Source organism: Anomaloglossus baeobatrachus, unplaced genomic scaffold (assembly GCF_048569485.1).
Source record: "Anomaloglossus baeobatrachus isolate aAnoBae1 unplaced genomic scaffold, aAnoBae1.hap1 Scaffold_3567, whole genome shotgun sequence".
Lineage (NCBI taxonomy): Eukaryota > Metazoa > Chordata > Amphibia > Anura > Aromobatidae > Anomaloglossus > Anomaloglossus baeobatrachus.
Window position 1 is genome coordinate 1 of NW_027442924.1, and position 21,472 is coordinate 21,472.

Consider the following 21,472-nt stretch of genomic DNA (forward strand, 5'->3'; position numbering starts at 1 on the left):
CACACTTCCTCCTTTTGTTTTTTATCTTTCACACTTTTGACTTTCTTTATTCATCCAAATAGCAAACTCATCACCACGTCAACCTGACCAACTCGGCTATGTCCCCGTGCTGCAGTTCTCTGTCTTATCTAGATCATTTGCAATTGAATGGAATAGATCCCTTTTGGACAAAGTGGATTCACCTGCTGCTGCAGTGACCACAGGTGTGATAACATCTAGAATTGGCATCTGGTGCGATCTCTCCGCTTCCACTCCAAAGAAAGTTACCTGTTTATTCCTATCATGCATTGGTTTTTGGGGTTTTCTTTGAGTAATGATGATCTCTTTAGTAGTCTGTTGGCGCCCTCTCCTGGAGGAATAGTTTGCTTGCTCTTGGACATTCTAAAAGAGAGGTCATGATAGACATTGAGCTTCTGAGCTCAATTGGGGACAGTCATGGGTGATGAATGTTTGCAACCTACTGCGAAGCCTCATACCGCAATATAAGGAACGTCAAATACTAAGAAAGGGCGGCCTATGAAAGAATTACTACTTTCAATAAGTACACTTAAACGGCTAATTGGGAATAGAAAAACTGTAAAAAGCCCTCTGAGAAAGCCCCCCTCTAACCTTTGATAGTAAGCTTTTCTGTAGTCTGCCTGTTGATGTATTTTCCGTTTGAACTGTGCACAACATGAAGAGACGGAACACTGGCGGCTTGTCACAATGCCCCCCGATGACATCACAATAGCGCTGCTGCCTAGAAAACAAGCTGCGCAGAAGAAGTTGTTCTTTGGGTGGGAGGGTGGGCTAGTGGAAGGAGGGGGCAATCTCTTTTTTTCCCGGGTGGTAGGGGGATGACAGGAGAAGGGAAGCGGGTGGTGAGAAAGGTACAGAGGGCAGGGTTTGGGGGCTGGGAAGGAAAGGGAAAAGATTAGGGTTTGGGGATGATGAAAGGGCTTTCTACGGGTAAGGATGGCAAAGGGTGGCAGTGACGGAAAGTCAGGCAACCTGTCCTGTCCGTCTTTTTGTATCGTGAATTGGAAAGACTGCAAGGGGGAGGGGAGTTGCTTGCGCCCTAAAGGAGGAGTTATTCAGATTCATTGCAGTGGGCGGCGGCTGCAAAACGCACCATTCTTCTTGTTTTGGCTCTGCAAAGCAGCCTTTTCAAGGGTTGGCTTGGGTGACAAAATGTCTTGTGTAGGCGTGGGTTTGTCTCCCTCTCGCTCTCTCTCCCTAAGATGTGTCCGGCATAGGCCAGGGTGCCACTCGAGGCCCAAACCAATTCTGGTTATCGCTTCTCGGCCTTTTGGCTAAGATCAAGTGTAGTATCTGTTCTTATCAGTTTAATATCTGATACGTCCCCTATCTGGGGACCATATATTAAATGGATTTTTAGAACAGGGAGATGGAAAAAGAGCTTGCTCTGTCCACTCCACGCATTGACCTGGTATTGCAGTACCTCCAGGAACGGTGCACCCCTTCTTAACCCAGTTTCCAAAAGCAGAACTCAATTCACCTGATTCATATTAGCCCGATTTAATGAATTGGAAGAAAGCATACGTCTTCATATGCACCTCAATTTGGCCCATTCACTTTTCACACTTCCTCCTTTTGTTTTTTATCTTTCACACTTTTGACTTTCTTTATTCATCCAAATAGCAAACTCATCACCACTCAACCTGACCAACTCGGCTATGTCCCCGTGCTGCAGTTCTCTGTCTTATCTAGATCATTTGCAATTGAATGGAATAGATCCCTTTTGGACAAAGTGGATTCACCTGCTGCTGCAGTGACCACAGGTGTGATAACATCTAGAATTGGCATCTGGTGCGATCTCTCCGCTTCCACTCCAAAGAAAGTTACCTGTTTATTCCTATCATGCATTGGTTTTTGGGGTTTTCTTTGAGTAATGATGATCTCTTTAGTAGTCTGTTGGCGCCCTCTCCTGGAGGAATAGTTTGCTTGCTCTTGGACATTCTAAAAGAGAGGTCATGATAGACATTGAGCTTCTGAGCTCAATTGGGGACAGTCATGGGTGATGAATGTTTGCAACCTACTGCGAAGCCTCATACCGCAATATAAGGAACGTCAAATACTAAGAAAGGGCGGCCTATGAAAGAATTACTACTTTCAATAAGTACACTTAAACGGCTAATTGGGAATAGAAAAACTGTAAAAAGCCCTCTGAGAAAGCCCCCCTCTAACCTTTGATAGTAAGCTTTTCTGTAGTCTGCCTGTTGATGTATTTTCCGTTTGAACTGTGCACAACATGAAGAGACGGAACACTGGCGGCTTGTCACAATGCCCCCCGATGACATCACAATAGCGCTGCTGCCTAGAAAACAAGCTGCGCAGAAGAAGTTGTTCTTTGGGTGGGAGGGTGGGCTAGTGGAAGGAGGGGGCAATCTCTTTTTTTCCCGGGTGGTAGGGGGATGACAGGAGAAGGGAAGCGGGTGGTGAGAAAGGTACAGAGGGCAGGGTTTGGGGGCTGGGAAGGAAAGGGAAAAGATTAGGGTTTGGGGATGATGAAAGGGCTTTCTACGGGTAAGGATGGCAAAGGGTGGCAGTGACGGAAAGTCAGGCAACCTGTCCTGTCCGTCTTTTTGTATCGTGAATTGGAAAGACTGCAAGGGGGAGGGGAGTTGCTTGCGCCCTAAAGGAGGAGTTATTCAGATTCATTGCAGTGGGCGGCGGCTGCAAAACGCACCATTCTTCTTGTTTTGGCTCTGCAAAGCAGCCTTTTCAAGGGTTGGCTTGGGTGACAAAATGTCTTGTGTAGGCGTGGGTTTGTCTCCCTCTCGCTCTCTCTCCCTAAGATGTGTCCGGCATAGGCCAGGGTGCCACTCGAGGCCCAAACCAATTCTGGTTATCGCTTCTCGGCCTTTTGGCTAAGATCAAGTGTAGTATCTGTTCTTATCAGTTTAATATCTGATACGTCCCCTATCTGGGGACCATATATTAAATGGATTTTTAGAACAGGGAGATGGAAAAAGAGCTTGCTCTGTCCACTCCACGCATTGACCTGGTATTGCAGTACCTCCAGGAACGGTGCACCCCTTCTTAACCCAGTTTCCAAAAGCAGAACTCAATTCACCTGATTCATATTAGCCCGATTTAATGAATTGGAAGAAAGCATACGTCTTCATATGCACCTCAATTTGGCCCATTCACTTTTCACACTTCCTCCTTTTGTTTTTTATCTTTCACACTTTTGACTTTCTTTATTCATCCAAATAGCAAACTCATCACCACTCAACCTGACCAACTCGGCTATGTCCCCGTGCTGCAGTTCTCTGTCTTATCTAGATCATTTGCAATTGAATGGAATAGATCCCTTTTGGACAAAGTGGATTCACCTGCTGCTGCAGTGACCACAGGTGTGATAACATCTAGAATTGGCATCTGGTGCGATCTCTCCGCTTCCACTCCAAAGAAAGTTACCTGTTTATTCCTATCATGCATTGGTTTTTGGGGTTTTCTTTGAGTAATGATGATCTCTTTAGTAGTCTGTTGGCGCCCTCTCCTGGAGGAATAGTTTGCTTGCTCTTGGACATTCTAAAAGAGAGGTCATGATAGACATTGAGCTTCTGAGCTCAATTGGGGACAGTCATGGGTGATGAATGTTTGCAACCTACTGCGAAGCCTCATACCGCAATATAAGGAACGTCAAATACTAAGAAAGGGCGGCCTATGAAAGAATTACTACTTTCAATAAGTACACTTAAACGGCTAATTGGGAATAGAAAAACTGTAAAAAGCCCTCTGAGAAAGCCCCCCTCTAACCTTTGATAGTAAGCTTTTCTGTAGTCTGCCTGTTGATGTATTTTCCGTTTGAACTGTGCACAACATGAAGAGACGGAACACTGGCGGCTTGTCACAATGCCCCCCGATGACATCACAATAGCGCTGCTGCCTAGAAAACAAGCTGCGCAGAAGAAGTTGTTCTTTGGGTGGGAGGGTGGGCTAGTGGAAGGAGGGGGCAATCTCTTTTTTTCCCGGGTGGTAGGGGGATGACAGGAGAAGGGAAGCGGGTGGTGAGAAAGGTACAGAGGGCAGGGTTTGGGGGCTGGGAAGGAAAGGGAAAAGATTAGGGTTTGGGGATGATGAAAGGGCTTTCTACGGGTAAGGATGGCAAAGGGTGGCAGTGACGGAAAGTCAGGCAACCTGTCCTGTCCGTCTTTTTGTATCGTGAATTGGAAAGACTGCAAGGGGGAGGGGAGTTGCTTGCGCCCTAAAGGAGGAGTTATTCAGATTCATTGCAGTGGGCGGCGGCTGCAAAACGCACCATTCTTCTTGTTTTGGCTCTGCAAAGCAGCCTTTTCAAGGGTTGGCTTGGGTGACAAAATGTCTTGTGTAGGCGTGGGTTTGTCTCCCTCTCGCTCTCTCTCCCTAAGATGTGTCCGGCATAGGCCAGGGTGCCACTCGAGGCCCAAACCAATTCTGGTTATCGCTTCTCGGCCTTTTGGCTAAGATCAAGTGTAGTATCTGTTCTTATCAGTTTAATATCTGATACGTCCCCTATCTGGGGACCATATATTAAATGGATTTTTAGAACAGGGAGATGGAAAAAGAGCTTGCTCTGTCCACTCCACGCATTGACCTGGTATTGCAGTACCTCCAGGAACGGTGCACCCCTTCTTAACCCAGTTTCCAAAAGCAGAACTCAATTCACCTGATTCATATTAGCCCGATTTAATGAATTGGAAGAAAGCATACGTCTTCATATGCACCTCAATTTGGCCCATTCACTTTTCACACTTCCTCCTTTTGTTTTTTATCTTTCACACTTTTGACTTTCTTTATTCATCCAAATAGCAAACTCATCACCACTCAACCTGACCAACTCGGCTATGTCCCCGTGCTGCAGTTCTCTGTCTTATCTAGATCATTTGCAATTGAATGGAATAGATCCCTTTTGGACAAAGTGGATTCACCTGCTGCTGCAGTGACCACAGGTGTGATAACATCTAGAATTGGCATCTGGTGCGATCTCTCCGCTTCCACTCCAAAGAAAGTTACCTGTTTATTCCTATCATGCATTGGTTTTTGGGGTTTTCTTTGAGTAATGATGATCTCTTTAGTAGTCTGTTGGCGCCCTCTCCTGGAGGAATAGTTTGCTTGCTCTTGGACATTCTAAAAGAGAGGTCATGATAGACATTGAGCTTCTGAGCTCAATTGGGGACAGTCATGGGTGATGAATGTTTGCAACCTACTGCGAAGCCTCATACCGCAATATAAGGAACGTCAAATACTAAGAAAGGGCGGCCTATGAAAGAATTACTACTTTCAATAAGTACACTTAAACGGCTAATTGGGAATAGAAAAACTGTAAAAAGCCCTCTGAGAAAGCCCCCCTCTAACCTTTGATAGTAAGCTTTTCTGTAGTCTGCCTGTTGATGTATTTTCCGTTTGAACTGTGCACAACATGAAGAGACGGAACACTGGCGGCTTGTCACAATGCCCCCCGATGACATCACAATAGCGCTGCTGCCTAGAAAACAAGCTGCGCAGAAGAAGTTGTTCTTTGGGTGGGAGGGTGGGCTAGTGGAAGGAGGGGGCAATCTCTTTTTTTCCCGGGTGGTAGGGGGATGACAGGAGAAGGGAAGCGGGTGGTGAGAAAGGTACAGAGGGCAGGGTTTGGGGGCTGGGAAGGAAAGGGAAAAGATTAGGGTTTGGGGATGATGAAAGGGCTTTCTACGGGTAAGGATGGCAAAGGGTGGCAGTGACGGAAAGTCAGGCAACCTGTCCTGTCCGTCTTTTTGTATCGTGAATTGGAAAGACTGCAAGGGGGAGGGGAGTTGCTTGCGCCCTAAAGGAGGAGTTATTCAGATTCATTGCAGTGGGCGGCGGCTGCAAAACGCACCATTCTTCTTGTTTTGGCTCTGCAAAGCAGCCTTTTCAAGGGTTGGCTTGGGTGACAAAATGTCTTGTGTAGGCGTGGGTTTGTCTCCCTCTCGCTCTCTCTCCCTAAGATGTGTCCGGCATAGGCCAGGGTGCCACTCGAGGCCCAAACCAATTCTGGTTATCGCTTCTCGGCCTTTTGGCTAAGATCAAGTGTAGTATCTGTTCTTATCAGTTTAATATCTGATACGTCCCCTATCTGGGGACCATATATTAAATGGATTTTTAGAACAGGGAGATGGAAAAAGAGCTTGCTCTGTCCACTCCACGCATTGACCTGGTATTGCAGTACCTCCAGGAACGGTGCACCCCTTCTTAACCCAGTTTCCAAAAGCAGAACTCAATTCACCTGATTCATATTAGCCCGATTTAATGAATTGGAAGAAAGCATACGTCTTCATATGCACCTCAATTTGGCCCATTCACTTTTCACACTTCCTCCTTTTGTTTTTTATCTTTCACACTTTTGACTTTCTTTATTCATCCAAATAGCAAACTCATCACCACTCAACCTGACCAACTCGGCTATGTCCCCGTGCTGCAGTTCTCTGTCTTATCTAGATCATTTGCAATTGAATGGAATAGATCCCTTTTGGACAAAGTGGATTCACCTGCTGCTGCAGTGACCACAGGTGTGATAACATCTAGAATTGGCATCTGGTGCGATCTCTCCGCTTCCACTCCAAAGAAAGTTACCTGTTTATTCCTATCATGCATTGGTTTTTGGGGTTTTCTTTGAGTAATGATGATCTCTTTAGTAGTCTGTTGGCGCCCTCTCCTGGAGGAATAGTTTGCTTGCTCTTGGACATTCTAAAAGAGAGGTCATGATAGACATTGAGCTTCTGAGCTCAATTGGGGACAGTCATGGGTGATGAATGTTTGCAACCTACTGCGAAGCCTCATACCGCAATATAAGGAACGTCAAATACTAAGAAAGGGCGGCCTATGAAAGAATTACTACTTTCAATAAGTACACTTAAACGGCTAATTGGGAATAGAAAAACTGTAAAAAGCCCTCTGAGAAAGCCCCCCTCTAACCTTTGATAGTAAGCTTTTCTGTAGTCTGCCTGTTGATGTATTTTCCGTTTGAACTGTGCACAACATGAAGAGACGGAACACTGGCGGCTTGTCACAATGCCCCCCGATGACATCACAATAGCGCTGCTGCCTAGAAAACAAGCTGCGCAGAAGAAGTTGTTCTTTGGGTGGGAGGGTGGGCTAGTGGAAGGAGGGGGCAATCTCTTTTTTTCCCGGGTGGTAGGGGGATGACAGGAGAAGGGAAGCGGGTGGTGAGAAAGGTACAGAGGGCAGGGTTTGGGGGCTGGGAAGGAAAGGGAAAAGATTAGGGTTTGGGGATGATGAAAGGGCTTTCTACGGGTAAGGATGGCAAAGGGTGGCAGTGACGGAAAGTCAGGCAACCTGTCCTGTCCGTCTTTTTGTATCGTGAATTGGAAAGACTGCAAGGGGGAGGGGAGTTGCTTGCGCCCTAAAGGAGGAGTTATTCAGATTCATTGCAGTGGGCGGCGGCTGCAAAACGCACCATTCTTCTTGTTTTGGCTCTGCAAAGCAGCCTTTTCAAGGGTTGGCTTGGGTGACAAAATGTCTTGTGTAGGCGTGGGTTTGTCTCCCTCTCGCTCTCTCTCCCTAAGATGTGTCCGGCATAGGCCAGGGTGCCACTCGAGGCCCAAACCAATTCTGGTTATCGCTTCTCGGCCTTTTGGCTAAGATCAAGTGTAGTGTTGTTCGAAGAGGTGGTTTAAGCTCCAGGCCACCTTAGTACAATGATACAATGCACACTGGAAGGTTGCGCTTGCTAGTACTCTGGGTGGATAGTATATTCATCTAGAGGAAAACATGGCCCTACCAGGATCGAGGCTATTAGACTGAGTAAGGGTGGGGGGCTATGGTACAACGTGCCCCAGGACTGACGACCCTGGAGTGAGTCTGAGCTTGCTGGCTTGGGACCCCGGCAAGCCTTGGGCTCTGTAGCACACCGTACCTTGCCTTTTCATACTTTTTGAGCATATTACCCTATCCCGGCCTTCTGGCTAGGAAGGGAAATTTTTACAATCCCGGTCGGAGGTCTGGTCAGCTTTGGGCTGAGAAACTAACACCCGGTTGGAGGTCTGGGTCAGCTTCGGCTGAGAAACCAACACCCGGTTGGAGGTCTGGGTCAGCTTCGGCGGAGAAACCAACACCCGGTTGGAGGTCCGGTTAGCCTTGGGCTGAGAAACCAACACCGGTTGACGGTCCGGGCAGTTTCGGCTGCGAAACCAACAACTAGTAGCTCTCTACTCCACTTGGGTAAGATGCCTGGGTGGACGCTGGGAGCAACGACAAGGCTCAACCAGGCTTCGGCTTGGGGGAGCACCGAAGATCCCTGACCCTTGCTGTGGCCTTCTGGCTCGGAGGGACGGGGTTGATTTTTGGGGACCCTCTCCTCACGGTGGGGTCCACACGAATCCTAGCCTTTGCACTGTTTTTGGTGTGACTTCGGTCATGCATTTTTTGTGGTGCTTTGGAAAGCTTCATTAAATCAAAAATCTGTTCTTATCAGTTTAATATCTGATACGTCCCCTATCTGGGGACCATATATTAAATGGATTTTTAGAACAGGGAGATGGAAAAAGAGCTTGCTCTGTCCACTCCACGCATTGACCTGGTATTGCAGTACCTCCAGGAACGGTGCACCCCTTCTTAACCCAGTTTCCAAAAGCAGAACTCAATTCACCTGATTCATATTAGCCCGATTTAATGAATTGGAAGAAAGCATACGTCTTCATATGCACCTCAATTTGGCCCATTCACTTTTCACACTTCCTCCTTTTGTTTTTTATCTTTCACACTTTTGACTTTCTTTATTCATCCAAATAGCAAACTCATCACCACTCAACCTGACCAACTCGGCTATGTCCCCGTGCTGCAGTTCTCTGTCTTATCTAGATCATTTGCAATTGAATGGAATAGATCCCTTTTGGACAAAGTGGATTCACCTGCTGCTGCAGTGACCACAGGTGTGATAACATCTAGAATTGGCATCTGGTGCGATCTCTCCGCTTCCACTCCAAAGAAAGTTACCTGTTTATTCCTATCATGCATTGGTTTTTGGGGTTTTCTTTGAGTAATGATGATCTCTTTAGTAGTCTGTTGGCGCCCTCTCCTGGAGGAATAGTTTGCTTGCTCTTGGACATTCTAAAAGAGAGGTCATGATAGACATTGAGCTTCTGAGCTCAATTGGGGACAGTCATGGGTGATGAATGTTTGCAACCTACTGCGAAGCCTCATACCGCAATATAAGGAACGTCAAATACTAAGAAAGGGCGGCCTATGAAAGAATTACTACTTTCAATAAGTACACTTAAACGGCTAATTGGGAATAGAAAAACTGTAAAAAGCCCTCTGAGAAAGCCCCCCTCTAACCTTTGATAGTAAGCTTTTCTGTAGTCTGCCTGTTGATGTATTTTCCGTTTGAACTGTGCACAACATGAAGAGACGGAACACTGGCGGCTTGTCACAATGCCCCCCGATGACATCACAATAGCGCTGCTGCCTAGAAAACAAGCTGCGCAGAAGAAGTTGTTCTTTGGGTGGGAGGGTGGGCTAGTGGAAGGAGGGGGCAATCTCTTTTTTTCCCGGGTGGTAGGGGGATGACAGGAGAAGGGAAGCGGGTGGTGAGAAAGGTACAGAGGGCAGGGTTTGGGGGCTGGGAAGGAAAGGGAAAAGATTAGGGTTTGGGGATGATGAAAGGGCTTTCTACGGGTAAGGATGGCAAAGGGTGGCAGTGACGGAAAGTCAGGCAACCTGTCCTGTCCGTCTTTTTGTATCGTGAATTGGAAAGACTGCAAGGGGGAGGGGAGTTGCTTGCGCCCTAAAGGAGGAGTTATTCAGATTCATTGCAGTGGGCGGCGGCTGCAAAACGCACCATTCTTCTTGTTTTGGCTCTGCAAAGCAGCCTTTTCAAGGGTTGGCTTGGGTGACAAAATGTCTTGTGTAGGCGTGGGTTTGTCTCCCTCTCGCTCTCTCTCCCTAAGATGTGTCCGGCATAGGCCAGGGTGCCACTCGAGGCCCAAACCAATTCTGGTTATCGCTTCTCGGCCTTTTGGCTAAGATCAAGTGTAGTATCTGTTCTTATCAGTTTAATATCTGATACGTCCCCTATCTGGGGACCATATATTAAATGGATTTTTAGAACAGGGAGATGGAAAAAGAGCTTGCTCTGTCCACTCCACGCATTGACCTGGTATTGCAGTACCTCCAGGAACGGTGCACCCCTTCTTAACCCAGTTTCCAAAAGCAGAACTCAATTCACCTGATTCATATTAGCCCGATTTAATGAATTGGAAGAAAGCATACGTCTTCATATGCACCTCAATTTGGCCCATTCACTTTTCACACTTCCTCCTTTTGTTTTTTATCTTTCACACTTTTGACTTTCTTTATTCATCCAAATAGCAAACTCATCACCACTCAACCTGACCAACTCGGCTATGTCCCCGTGCTGCAGTTCTCTGTCTTATCTAGATCATTTGCAATTGAATGGAATAGATCCCTTTTGGACAAAGTGGATTCACCTGCTGCTGCAGTGACCACAGGTGTGATAACATCTAGAATTGGCATCTGGTGCGATCTCTCCGCTTCCACTCCAAAGAAAGTTACCTGTTTATTCCTATCATGCATTGGTTTTTGGGGTTTTCTTTGAGTAATGATGATCTCTTTAGTAGTCTGTTGGCGCCCTCTCCTGGAGGAATAGTTTGCTTGCTCTTGGACATTCTAAAAGAGAGGTCATGATAGACATTGAGCTTCTGAGCTCAATTGGGGACAGTCATGGGTGATGAATGTTTGCAACCTACTGCGAAGCCTCATACCGCAATATAAGGAACGTCAAATACTAAGAAAGGGCGGCCTATGAAAGAATTACTACTTTCAATAAGTACACTTAAACGGCTAATTGGGAATAGAAAAACTGTAAAAAGCCCTCTGAGAAAGCCCCCCTCTAACCTTTGATAGTAAGCTTTTCTGTAGTCTGCCTGTTGATGTATTTTCCGTTTGAACTGTGCACAACATGAAGAGACGGAACACTGGCGGCTTGTCACAATGCCCCCCGATGACATCACAATAGCGCTGCTGCCTAGAAAACAAGCTGCGCAGAAGAAGTTGTTCTTTGGGTGGGAGGGTGGGCTAGTGGAAGGAGGGGGCAATCTCTTTTTTTCCCGGGTGGTAGGGGGATGACAGGAGAAGGGAAGCGGGTGGTGAGAAAGGTACAGAGGGCAGGGTTTGGGGGCTGGGAAGGAAAGGGAAAAGATTAGGGTTTGGGGATGATGAAAGGGCTTTCTACGGGTAAGGATGGCAAAGGGTGGCAGTGACGGAAAGTCAGGCAACCTGTCCTGTCCGTCTTTTTGTATCGTGAATTGGAAAGACTGCAAGGGGGAGGGGAGTTGCTTGCGCCCTAAAGGAGGAGTTATTCAGATTCATTGCAGTGGGCGGCGGCTGCAAAACGCACCATTCTTCTTGTTTTGGCTCTGCAAAGCAGCCTTTTCAAGGGTTGGCTTGGGTGACAAAATGTCTTGTGTAGGCGTGGGTTTGTCTCCCTCTCGCTCTCTCTCCCTAAGATGTGTCCGGCATAGGCCAGGGTGCCACTCGAGGCCCAAACCAATTCTGGTTATCGCTTCTCGGCCTTTTGGCTAAGATCAAGTGTAGTATCTGTTCTTATCAGTTTAATATCTGATACGTCCCCTATCTGGGGACCATATATTAAATGGATTTTTAGAACAGGGAGATGGAAAAAGAGCTTGCTCTGTCCACTCCACGCATTGACCTGGTATTGCAGTACCTCCAGGAATGGTGCACCCCTTCTTAACCCAGTTTCCAAAAGCAGAACTCAATTCACCTGATTCATATTAGCCCGATTTAATGAATTGGAAGAAAGCATACGTCTTCATATGCACCTCAATTTGGCCCATTCACTTTTCACACTTCCTCCTTTTGTTTTTTATCTTTCACACTTTTGACTTTCTTTATTCATCCAAATAGCAAACTCATCACCACTCAACCTGACCAACTCGGCTATGTCCCCGTGCTGCAGTTCTCTGTCTTATCTAGATCATTTGCAATTGAATGGAATAGATCCCTTTTGGACAAAGTGGATTCACCTGCTGCTGCAGTGACCACAGGTGTGATAACATCTAGAATTGGCATCTGGTGCGATCTCTCCGCTTCCACTCCAAAGAAAGTTACCTGTTTATTCCTATCATGCATTGGTTTTTGGGGTTTTCTTTGAGTAATGATGATCTCTTTAGTAGTCTGTTGGCGCCCTCTCCTGGAGGAATAGTTTGCTTGCTCTTGGACATTCTAAAAGAGAGGTCATGATAGACATTGAGCTTCTGAGCTCAATTGGGGACAGTCATGGGTGATGAATGTTTGCAACCTACTGCGAAGCCTCATACCGCAATATAAGGAACGTCAAATACTAAGAAAGGGCGGCCTATGAAAGAATTACTACTTTCAATAAGTACACTTAAACGGCTAATTGGGAATAGAAAAACTGTAAAAAGCCCTCTGAGAAAGCCCCCCTCTAACCTTTGATAGTAAGCTTTTCTGTAGTCTGCCTGTTGATGTATTTTCCGTTTGAACTGTGCACAACATGAAGAGACGGAACACTGGCGGCTTGTCACAATGCCCCCCGATGACATCACAATAGCGCTGCTGCCTAGAAAACAAGCTGCGCAGAAGAAGTTGTTCTTTGGGTGGGAGGGTGGGCTAGTGGAAGGAGGGGGCAATCTCTTTTTTTCCCGGGTGGTAGGGGGATGACAGGAGAAGGGAAGCGGGTGGTGAGAAAGGTACAGAGGGCAGGGTTTGGGGGCTGGGAAGGAAAGGGAAAAGATTAGGGTTTGGGGATGATGAAAGGGCTTTCTACGGGTAAGGATGGCAAAGGGTGGCAGTGACGGAAAGTCAGGCAACCTGTCCTGTCCGTCTTTTTGTATCGTGAATTGGAAAGACTGCAAGGGGGAGGGGAGTTGCTTGCGCCCTAAAGGAGGAGTTATTCAGATTCATTGCAGTGGGCGGCGGCTGCAAAACGCACCATTCTTCTTGTTTTGGCTCTGCAAAGCAGCCTTTTCAAGGGTTGGCTTGGGTGACAAAATGTCTTGTGTAGGCGTGGGTTTGTCTCCCTCTCGCTCTCTCTCCCTAAGATGTGTCCGGCATAGGCCAGGGTGCCACTCGAGGCCCAAACCAATTCTGGTTATCGCTTCTCGGCCTTTTGGCTAAGATCATGTGTAGTGTTGTTCGAAGAGGTGGTTTAAGCTCCAGGCCACCTTAGTACAATGATACAATGCACACTGGAAGGTTGCGCTTGCTAGTACTCTGGGTGGATAGTATACTCATCTAGAGGAAAACATGGCCCTACCAGGATCAAGGCTATTAGACTGAGTAAGGGTGGGGGGCTATGGTACAACGTGCCCCAGGACTGACGACCCGGGAGTGAGTCTGAGCTTGCTGGCTTGGGACCCCGGCAAGCCTTGGGCTCTGTAGCACACCGTACCTTGCCTTTTCATACTTTTTGAGCATATTACCCTATCCCGGCCTTCTGGCTAGGAAGGGAAATTTTTATAATCCCGGTCGGAGGTCTGGTCAGCTTTGGGCTGAGAAACTAACACCCGGTTGGAGGTCCGGGTCAGCTTCGGCTGAGAAACCAACACCCGGTTGGAGGTCTGGGTCAGCTTCGGCTGAGAAACCAACACCCGGTTGGAGGTCCGGTTAGCCTTGGGCTGAGAAACCAACACCGGTTGACGGTCCGGGCAGTTTCGGCTGCGAAACCAACAACTAGTAGCTCTCTACTCCACTTGGGTAAGATGCCTGGGTGGACGCTGGGAGCAACGACAAGGCTCAACCAGGCTTCGGCTTGGGGGAGCACCGAAGATCCCTGACCCTTGCTGTGGCCTTCTGGCTCGAAGGGACGGGGTTGATTTTTGGGGACCCTCTCCTCACGGTGGGGTCCACACGAATCCTAGCCTTTGCACTGTTTTTGGTGTGACTTCGGTCATGCATTTTTTGTGGTGCTTTGGAAAGCTTCATTAAATCAAAAATCTGTTCTTATCAGTTTAATATCTGATACGTCCCCTATCTGGGGACCATATATTAAATGGATTTTTAGAACAGGGAGATGGAAAAAGAGCTTGCTCTGTCCACTCCACGCATTGACCTGGTATTGCAGTACCTCCAGGAACGGTGCACCCCTTCTTAACCCAGTTTCCAAAAGCAGAACTCAATTCACCTGATTCATATTAGCCCGATTTAATGAATTGGAAGAAAGCATACGTCTTCATATGCACCTCAATTTGGCCCATTCACTTTTCACACTTCCTCCTTTTGTTTTTTATCTTTCACACTTTTGACTTTCTTTATTCATCCAAATAGCAAACTCATCACCACTCAACCTGACCAACTCGGCTATGTCCCCGTGCTGCAGTTCTCTGTCTTATCTAGATCATTTGCAATTGAATGGAATAGATCCCTTTTGGACAAAGTGGATTCACCTGCTGCTGCAGTGACCACAGGTGTGATAACATCTAGAATTGGCATCTGGTGCGATCTCTCCGCTTCCACTCCAAAGAAAGTTACCTGTTTATTCCTATCATGCATTGGTTTTTGGGGTTTTCTTTGAGTAATGATGATCTCTTTAGTAGTCTGTTGGCGCCCTCTCCTGGAGGAATAGTTTGCTTGCTCTTGGACATTCTAAAAGAGAGGTCATGATAGACATTGAGCTTCTGAGCTCAATTGGGGACAGTCATGGGTGATGAATGTTTGCAACCTACTGCGAAGCCTCATACCGCAATATAAGGAACGTCAAATACTAAGAAAGGGCGGCCTATGAAAGAATTACTACTTTCAATAAGTACACTTAAACGGCTAATTGGGAATAGAAAAACTGTAAAAAGCCCTCTGAGAAAGCCCCCCTCTAACCTTTGATAGTAAGCTTTTCTGTAGTCTGCCTGTTGATGTATTTTCCGTTTGAACTGTGCACAACATGAAGAGACGGAACACTGGCGGCTTGTCACAATGCCCCCCGATGACATCACAATAGCGCTGCTGCCTAGAAAACAAGCTGCGCAGAAGAAGTTGTTCTTTGGGTGGGAGGGTGGGCTAGTGGAAGGAGGGGGCAATCTCTTTTTTTCCCGGGTGGTAGGGGGATGACAGGAGAAGGGAAGCGGGTGGTGAGAAAGGTACAGAGGGCAGGGTTTGGGGGCTGGGAAGGAAAGGGAAAAGATTAGGGTTTGGGGATGATGAAAGGGCTTTCTACGGGTAAGGATGGCAAAGGGTGGCAGTGACGGAAAGTCAGGCAACCTGTCCTGTCCGTCTTTTTGTATCGTGAATTGGAAAGACTGCAAGGGGGAGGGGAGTTGCTTGCGCCCTAAAGGAGGAGTTATTCAGATTCATTGCAGTGGGCGGCGGCTGCAAAACGCACCATTCTTCTTGTTTTGGCTCTGCAAAGCAGCCTTTTCAAGGGTTGGCTTGGGTGACAAAATGTCTTGTGTAGGCGTGGGTTTGTCTCCCTCTCGCTCTCTCTCCCTAAGATGTGTCCGGCATAGGCCAGGGTGCCACTCGAGGCCCAAACCAATTCTGGTTATCGCTTCTCGGCCTTTTGGCTAAGATCAAGTGTAGTATCTGTTCTTATCAGTTTAATATCTGATACGTCCCCTATCTGGGGACCATATATTAAATGGATTTTTAGAACAGGGAGATGGAAAAAGAGCTTGCTCTGTCCACTCCACGCATTGACCTGGTATTGCAGTACCTCCAGGAACGGTGCACCCCTTCTTAACCCAGTTTCCAAAAGCAGAACTCAATTCACCTGATTCATATTAGCCCGATTTAATGAATTGGAAGAAAGCATACGTCTTCATATGCACCTCAATTTGGCCCATTCACTTTTCACACTTCCTCCTTTTGTTTTTTATCTTTCACACTTTTGACTTTCTTTATTCATCCAAATAGCAAACTCATCACCACTCAACCTGACCAACTCGGCTATGTCCCCGTGCTGCAGTTCTCTGTCTTATCTAGATCATTTGCAATTGAATGGAATAGATCCCTTTTGGACAAAGTGGATTCACCTGCTGCTGCAGTGACCACAGGTGTGATAACATCTAGAATTGGCATCTGGTGCGATCTCTCCGCTTCCACTCCAAAGAAAGTTACCTGTTTATTCCTATCATGCATTGGTTTTTGGGGTTTTCTTTGAGTAATGATGATCTCTTTAGTAGTCTGTTGGCGCCCTCTCCTGGAGGAATAGTTTGCTTGCTCTTGGACATTCTAAAAGAGAGGTCATGATAGACATTGAGCTTCTGAGCTCAATTGGGGACAGTCATGGGTGATGAATGTTTGCAACCTACTGCGAAGCCTCATACCGCAATATAAGGAACGTCAAATACTAAGAAAGGGCGGCCTATGAAAGAATTACTACTTTCAATAAGTACACTTAAACGGCTAATTGGGAATAGAAAAACTGTAAAAAGCCCTCTGAGAAAGCCCCCCTCTAACCTTTGATAGTAAGCTTTTCTGTAGTCTGCCTGTTGATGTATTTTCCGTTTGAACTGTGCACAACATGAAGAGACGGAACACTGGCGGCTTGTCACAATGCCCCCCGATGACATCACAATAGCGCTGCTGCCTAGAAAACAAGCTGCGCAGAAGAAGTTGTTCTTTGGGTGGGAGGGTGGGCTAGTGGAAGGAGGGGGCAATCTCTTTTTTTCCCGGGTGGTAGGGGGATGACAGGAGAAGGGAAGCGGGTGGTGAGAAAGGTACAGAGGGCAGGGTTTGGGGGCTGGGAAGGAAAGGGAAAAGATTAGGGTTTGGGGATGATGAAAGGGCTTTCTACGGGTAAGGATGGCAAAGGGTGGCAGTGACGGAAAGTCAGGCAACCTGTCCTGTCCGTCTTTTTGTATCGTGAATTGGAAAGACTGCAAGGGGGAGGGGAGTTGCTTGCGCCCTAAAGGAGGAGTTATTCAGATTCATTGCAGTGGGCGGCGGCTGCAAAACGCACCATTCTTCTTGTTTTGGCTCTGCAAAGCAGCCTTTTCAAGGGTTGGCTTGGGTGACAAAATGTCTTGTGTAGGCGTGGGTTTGTCTCCCTCTCGCTCTCTCTCCCTAAGATGTGTCCGGCATAGGCCAGGGTGCCACTCGAGGCCCAAACCAATTCTGGTTATCGCTTCTCGGCCTTTTGGCTAAGATCAAGTGTAGTATCTGTTCTTATCAGTTTAATATCTGATACGTCCCCTATCTGGGGACCATATATTAAATGGATTTTTAGAACAGGGAGATGGAAAAAGAGCTTGCTCTGTCCACTCCACGCATTGACCTGGTATTGCAGTACCTCCAGGAACGGTGCACCCCTTCTTAACCCAGTTTCCAAAAGCAGAACTCAATTCACCTGATTCATATTAGCCCGATTTAATGAATTGGAAGAAAGCATACGTCTTCATATGCACCTCAATTTGGCCCATTCACTTTTCACACTTCCTCCTTTTGTTTTTTATCTTTCACACTTTTGACTTTCTTTATTCATCCAAATAGCAAACTCATCACCACTCAACCTGACCAACTCGGCTATGTCCCCGTGCTGCAGTTCTCTGTCTTATCTAGATCATTTGCAATTGAATGGAATAGATCCCTTTTGGACAAAGTGGATTCACCTGCTGCTGCAGTGACCACAGGTGTGATAACATCTAGAATTGGCATCTGGTGCGATCTCTCCGCTTCCACTCCAAAGAAAGTTACCTGTTTATTCCTATCATGCATTGGTTTTTGGGGTTTTCTTTGAGTAATGATGATCTCTTTAGTAGTCTGTTGGCGCCCTCTCCTGGAGGAATAGTTTGCTTGCTCTTGGACATTCTAAAAGAGAGGTCATGATAGACATTGAGCTTCTGAGCTCAATTGGGGACAGTCATGGGTGATGAATGTTTGCAACCTACTGCGAAGCCTCATACCGCAATATAAGGAACGTCAAATACTAAGAAAGGGCGGCCTATGAAAGAATTACTACTTTCAATAAGTACACTTAAACGGCTAATTGGGAATAGAAAAACTGTAAAAAGCCCTCTGAGAAAGCCCCCCTCTAACCTTTGATAGTAAGCTTTTCTGTAGTCTGCCTGTTGATGTATTTTCCGTTTGAACTGTGCACAACATGAAGAGACGGAACACTGGCGGCTTGTCACAATGCCCCCCGATGACATCACAATAGCGCTGCTGCCTAGAAAACAAGCTGCGCAGAAGAAGTTGTTCTTTGGGTGGGAGGGTGGGCTAGTGGAAGGAGGGGGCAATCTCTTTTTTTCCCGGGTGGTAGGGGGATGACAGGAGAAGGGAAGCGGGTGGTGAGAAAGGTACAGAGGGCAGGGTTTGGGGGCTGGGAAGGAAAGGGAAAAGATTAGGGTTTGGGGATGATGAAAGGGCTTTCTACGGGTAAGGATGGCAAAGGGTGGCAGTGACGGAAAGTCAGGCAACCTGTCCTGTCCGTCTTTTTGTATCGTGAATTGGAAAGACTGCAAGGGGGAGGGGAGTTGCTTGCGCCCTAAAGGAGGAGTTATTCAGATTCATTGCAGTGGGCGGCGGCTGCAAAACGCACCATTCTTCTTGTTTTGGCTCTGCAAAGCAGCCTTTTCAAGGGTTGGCTTGGGTGACAAAATGTCTTGTGTAGGCGTGGGTTTGTCTCCCTCTCGCTCTCTCTCCCTAAGATGTGTCCGGCATAGGCCAGGGTGCCACTCGAGGCCCAAACCAATTCTGGTTATCGCTTCTCGGCCTTTTGGCTAAGATCAAGTGTAGTATCTGTTCTTATCAGTTTAATATCTGATACGTCCCCTATCTGGGGACCATATATTAAATGGATTTTTAGAACAGGGAGATGGAAAAAGAGCTTGCTCTGTCCACTCCACGCATTGACCTGGTATTGCAGTACCTCCAGGAACGGTGCACCCCTTCTTAACCCAGTTTCCAAAAGCAGAACTCAATTCACCTGATTCATATTAGCCCGATTTAATGAATTGGAAGAAAGCATACGTCTTCATATGCACCTCAATTTGGCCCATTCACTTTTCACACTTCCTCCTTTTGTTTTTTATCTTTCACACTTTTGACTTTCTTTATTCATCCAAATAGCAAACTCATCACCACTCAACCTGACCAACTCGGCTATGTCCCCGTGCTGCAGTTCTCTGTCTTATCTAGATCATTTGCAATTGAATGGAATAGATCCCTTTTGGACAAAGTGGATTCACCTGCTGCTGCAGTGACCACAGGTGTGATAACATCTAGAATTGGCATCTGGTGCGATCTCTCCGCTTCCACTCCAAAGAAAGTTACCTGTTTATTCCTATCATGCATTGGTTTTTGGGGTTTTCTTTGAGTAATGATGATCTCTTTAGTAGTCTGTTGGCGCCCTCTCCTGGAGGAATAGTTTGCTTGCTCTTGGACATTCTAAAAGAGAGGTCATGATAGACATTGAGCTTCTGAGCTCAATTGGGGACAGTCATGGGTGATGAATGTTTGCAACCTACTGCGAAGCCTCATACCGCAATATAAGGAACGTCAAATACTAAGAAAGGGCGGCCTATGAAAGAATTACTACTTTCAATAAGTACACTTAAACGGCTAATTGGGAATAGAAAAACTGTAAAAAGCCCTCTGAGAAAGCCCCCCTCTAACCTTTGATAGTAAGCTTTTCTGTAGTCTGCCTGTTGATGTATTTTCCGTTTGAACTGTGCACAACATGAAGAGACGGAACACTGGCGGCTTGTCACAATGCCCCCCGATGACATCACAATAGCGCTGCTGCCTAGAAAACAAGCTGCGCAGAAGAAGTTGTTCTTTGGGTGGGAGGGTGGGCTAGTGGAAGGAGGGGGCAATCTCTTTTTTTCCCGGGTGGTAGGGGGATGACAGGAGAAGGGAAGCGGGTGGTGAGAAAGGTACAGAGGGCAGGGTTTGGGGGCTGGGAAGGAAAGGGAAAAGATTAGGGTTTGGGGATGATGAAAGGGCTTTCTACGGGTAAGGATGGCAAAGGGTGGCAGTGACGGAAAGTCAGGCAACCTGTCCTGTCCGTCTTTTTGTATCGTGAATTGGAAAGACTGCAAGGGGGAGGGGAGTTGCTTGCGCCCTAAAGGAGGAGTTATTCAGATTCATTGCAGTGGGCGGCGGCTGCAAAACGCACCATTCTTCTTGTTTTGGCTCTGCAAAGCAGCCTTTTCAAGGGTTGGCTTGGGTGACAAAATGTCTTGTGTAGGCGTGGGTTTGTCTCCCTCTCGCTCTCTCTCCCTAAGATGTGTCCGGCATAGGCCAGGGTGCCACTCGAGGCCCAAACCAATTCTGGTTATCGCTTCTCGGCCTTTTGGCTAAGATCAAGTGTAGTATCTGTTCTTATCAGTTTAATATCTGATACGTCCCCTATCTGGGGACCATATATTAAATGGATTTTTAGAACAGGGAGATGGAAAAAGAGCTTGCTCTGTCCACTCCACGCATTGACCTGGTATTGCAGTACCTCCAGGAACGGTGCACCCCTTCTTAACCCAGTTTCCAAAAGCAGAACTCAATTCACCTGATTCATATTAGCCCGATTTAATGAATTGGAAGAAAGCATACGTCTTCATATGCACCTCAATTTGGCCCATTCACTTTTCACACTTCCTCCTTTTGTTTTTTATCTTTCACACTTTTGACTTTCTTTATTCATCCAAATAGCAAACTCATCACCACTCAACCTGACCAACTCGGCTATGTCCCCGTGCTGCAGTTCTCTGTCTTATCTAGATCATTTGCAATTGAATGGAATAGATCCCTTTTGGACAAAGTGGATTCACCTGCTGCTGCAGTGACCACAGGTGTGATAACATCTAGAATTGGCATCTGGTGCGATCTCTCCGCTTCCACTCCAAAGAAAGTTACCTGTTTATTCCTATCATGCATTGGTTTTTGGGGTTTTCTTTGAGTAATGATGATCTCTTTAGTAGTCTGTTGGCGCCCTCTCCTGGAGGAATAGTTTGCTTGCTCTTGGACATTCTAAAAGAGAGGTCATGATAGACATTGAGCTTCTGAGCTCAATTGGGGACAGTCATGGGTGATGAATGTTTGCAACCTACTGCGAAGCCTCATACCGCAATATAAGGAACGTCAAATACTAAGAAAGGGCGGCCTATGAAAGAATTACTACTTTCAATAAGTACACTTAAACGGCTAATTGGGAATAGAAAAACTGTAAAAAGCCCTCTGAGAAAGCCCCCCTCTAACCTTTGATAGTAAGCTTTTCTGTAGTCTGCCTGTTGATGTATTTTCCGTTTGAACTGTGCACAACATGAAGAGACGGAACACTGGCGGCTTGTCACAATGCCCCCCGATGACATCACAATAGCGCTGCTGCCTAGAAAACAAGCTGCGCAGAAGAAGTTGTTCTTTGGGTGGGAGGGTGGGCTAGTGGAAGGAGGGGGCAATCTCTTTTTTTCCCGGGTGGTAGGGGGATGACAGGAGAAGGGAAGCGGGTGGTGAGAAAGGTACAGAGGGCAGGGTTTGGGGGCTGGGAAGGAAAGGGAAAAGATTAGGGTTTGGGGAT

General features: G+C 46.9%; 12 non-coding genes across 12 annotated transcripts; all 12 read left to right on the top strand.

The window, feature by feature from the left end:
• The first annotated feature begins 1,272 nt into the window (after positions 1 to 1,272).
• LOC142272869 (U2 spliceosomal RNA) lies at positions 1,273 to 1,463 on the top strand. The gene has a single exon (XR_012737662.1). It is a non-coding gene; the product is annotated as a U2 spliceosomal RNA (small nuclear RNA).
• A 1,387-nt stretch (positions 1,464 to 2,850) lies between these two features.
• On the top strand, positions 2,851 to 3,041 carry LOC142272881 (U2 spliceosomal RNA). Its single transcript, XR_012737673.1, has one exon. It is a non-coding gene; the product is annotated as a U2 spliceosomal RNA (small nuclear RNA).
• A 1,387-nt stretch (positions 3,042 to 4,428) lies between these two features.
• On the top strand, positions 4,429 to 4,619 carry LOC142272893 (U2 spliceosomal RNA). Its single transcript, XR_012737685.1, has one exon. It is a non-coding gene; the product is annotated as a U2 spliceosomal RNA (small nuclear RNA).
• A 1,387-nt stretch (positions 4,620 to 6,006) lies between these two features.
• On the top strand, positions 6,007 to 6,197 carry LOC142272905 (U2 spliceosomal RNA). The gene has a single exon (XR_012737696.1). It is a non-coding gene; the product is annotated as a U2 spliceosomal RNA (small nuclear RNA).
• A 2,189-nt stretch (positions 6,198 to 8,386) lies between these two features.
• On the top strand, positions 8,387 to 8,579 carry LOC142272908 (U2 spliceosomal RNA). Its single transcript, XR_012737699.1, has one exon. It is a non-coding gene; the product is annotated as a U2 spliceosomal RNA (small nuclear RNA).
• Positions 8,580 to 9,966: 1,387 nt separating this feature from the next.
• LOC142272911 (U2 spliceosomal RNA) lies at positions 9,967 to 10,157 on the top strand. Its single transcript, XR_012737701.1, has one exon. It is a non-coding gene; the product is annotated as a U2 spliceosomal RNA (small nuclear RNA).
• Positions 10,158 to 11,544: 1,387 nt separating this feature from the next.
• LOC142272907 (U2 spliceosomal RNA) lies at positions 11,545 to 11,735 on the top strand. The gene has a single exon (XR_012737698.1). It is a non-coding gene; the product is annotated as a U2 spliceosomal RNA (small nuclear RNA).
• A 2,189-nt stretch (positions 11,736 to 13,924) lies between these two features.
• On the top strand, positions 13,925 to 14,117 carry LOC142272910 (U2 spliceosomal RNA). The gene has a single exon (XR_012737700.1). It is a non-coding gene; the product is annotated as a U2 spliceosomal RNA (small nuclear RNA).
• A 1,387-nt stretch (positions 14,118 to 15,504) lies between these two features.
• LOC142272870 (U2 spliceosomal RNA) lies at positions 15,505 to 15,695 on the top strand. Its single transcript, XR_012737663.1, has one exon. It is a non-coding gene; the product is annotated as a U2 spliceosomal RNA (small nuclear RNA).
• A 1,387-nt stretch (positions 15,696 to 17,082) lies between these two features.
• LOC142272871 (U2 spliceosomal RNA) lies at positions 17,083 to 17,273 on the top strand. Its single transcript, XR_012737664.1, has one exon. It is a non-coding gene; the product is annotated as a U2 spliceosomal RNA (small nuclear RNA).
• Positions 17,274 to 18,660: 1,387 nt separating this feature from the next.
• On the top strand, positions 18,661 to 18,851 carry LOC142272872 (U2 spliceosomal RNA). Its single transcript, XR_012737665.1, has one exon. It is a non-coding gene; the product is annotated as a U2 spliceosomal RNA (small nuclear RNA).
• A 1,387-nt stretch (positions 18,852 to 20,238) lies between these two features.
• On the top strand, positions 20,239 to 20,429 carry LOC142272873 (U2 spliceosomal RNA). Its single transcript, XR_012737666.1, has one exon. It is a non-coding gene; the product is annotated as a U2 spliceosomal RNA (small nuclear RNA).
• The last annotated feature ends 1,043 nt before the right edge of the window (positions 20,430 to 21,472 follow it).